General features: G+C 48.1%; 1 pseudogene; it reads right to left on the bottom strand.

Annotated features, from left to right (window-relative positions):
* Window positions 1–216: 216 nt before the first annotated feature.
* Window positions 217–378, bottom strand: LOC115522704 (annotated as a pseudogene).
* Between the last annotated feature and the right edge of the window lie 1,448 nt (window positions 379–1,826).

Raw genomic sequence — 1,826 nt, 5'->3', positions numbered from 1 at the left:
CTGGGAACAAATGACACATGAAGATAAAAGGAATGATCCTAAAGGTAACTTCTCTCTCTCTCTCTTTTTTTTTCCTACTTTTTATCTCCCTGGTTTTTGAGAAATTTTTGGCTCTGCTCAGGTCCCTGTCTTGTCATTTCCATATTCCTGGCTCCTTGGCCCTGTCCAGAGCCTGTCTTGGGCTTTGGGACTTATCTTGTGGGTCCTCCATAGGTCTGTAAATAGCCCAGGCTAGTTAGTAAACTGAGTATCTCTCTCAGGTCCCCGATCTGATCTAAACACTCCAAAATAGGATTTTTTTTAAAACCAACTCCCTGGCTATTAAGCTGATAAGAACAGATACTACACTTGAGCTTAGCCAAAAGACCAAGAAGCAATCCTAGTTTCTAGCTATCAAAGCTTACACGCTTGGATCATAGCTAGTCCTGGAGACAAAATCTCCATGTTTCTTAAGATGTTTCTGAATGTTTGCCTCAAGATGAAACTTAGATTAAAATGGAAAGCTGTCTTAGAGGACAACAGAAATTGCCAAAGAACCGTAGGTGGATGTATGTGGCAAGAGAGGAGCAAAGGTAGGACCATTCTGCATGGAAGAGTGCTGGCTTCATAGCAGAATCCTCTGTTTCTCCCGCGACGGCTGGTGGTCTGCAGCTCGCAGTGGGGGAGAGCCCTGAAGAATACAGGCTCGGCAGATGGCACGTTATACTTGGTTATATTTGCAGAAGTGGGAGGAGCCTGCGAGTTTATGAAGTTCAAACTCCTTCAAGCTCAGAAAGGAGATACACCCAAGATCATGGCAATCACGTGGCCTCGTGATGTCGCAAAGGTTTTAGTGCTTTGAATCAAAATAGGGAGAGGAGAGTACCCTTTGTCTCGAATTCAAACAATCCGAGGAATTCTCCAGAGTTGCAAGAAGTACCAGCCCAGAGTAGATTTGAAACCTGGCTGTATGAAGAACAGTCGAAGGACGCAAGCATGCCTGGTCATGGAAGAGGGGACAGTGGGGACACGGGAGGTGACATCGGGCTGTAAAGGGCTGACACAAAGAAGGGGGCTTATGTTTTTCTCCTGTGTGGTTCCACAGGACTGAGCTGGGCTTTGTGGGTCCAAGTTACAGAGAGGGAACTTCTTCTTCAGCTCAAGGGAAACCCTTCCTGCTGCCTGACAATGAAGTATACACAAAAGTAATGAGTTCTCTGCCAGTGGAAGCTCTCAAGGGGAGACTAGATGGGAACCTGGCGCATCGTCGAGGTGGCGTTGACCTCAAATGGCCCCTTAGAATTTGAGACGAACATGGTGCGCGTACCCCTCTGTCTGACGATGGTTCTGGTAATTAGGTGCCAGGATGGCCATTGATGTTATCATTCTCAGAAGGGCAGAGCTGCTGTACTGCTCTCTGCTGACTTCGGTGTGCCACAGTCTGAAGTTGCTGAGCGTAGCCTCATGGAGGGTGAGTAGGCTCAACCTCCCTCGTCAACCGACCAATGATGGCGGCTCCTGGAGGCTGCATGAGAGGTGACTTGCTACAGCAGGAGCCACGTCTTGCAGGATGGCACCCTGCCGGATATATACCTGCCATCCCCCGTCATCTCCGTTCTTTTTCTAAACAGAAGCCTTTTGGCTCCATTCCTTTGTCTTGCTACAGTTCCCCCTGGTCTGTCTCTCCTTCTTTCTCTTCTACTTGTACTAGACAGTGGCTCCTTTCCTCTTCTATGAAATAGGCGTTTCTAGGACCATGTCATTCATAAAAGCAGGGCACTGGGACAGGAGGGGTGAGCTAAAGGTGTCCAGGAATCTCCCTTTCCCTTCCACCTTCCCTTCTGCTA

The sequence above is a fragment of the Lynx canadensis genome, chromosome C1 (genome assembly GCF_007474595.2).
Source record: "Lynx canadensis isolate LIC74 chromosome C1, mLynCan4.pri.v2, whole genome shotgun sequence".
Taxonomy (NCBI): Eukaryota; Metazoa; Chordata; class Mammalia; order Carnivora; family Felidae; genus Lynx; species Lynx canadensis.
Note: the sequence above shows the minus strand (reverse complement) of the source record. Positions and strands in the feature narration are given on the sequence as shown.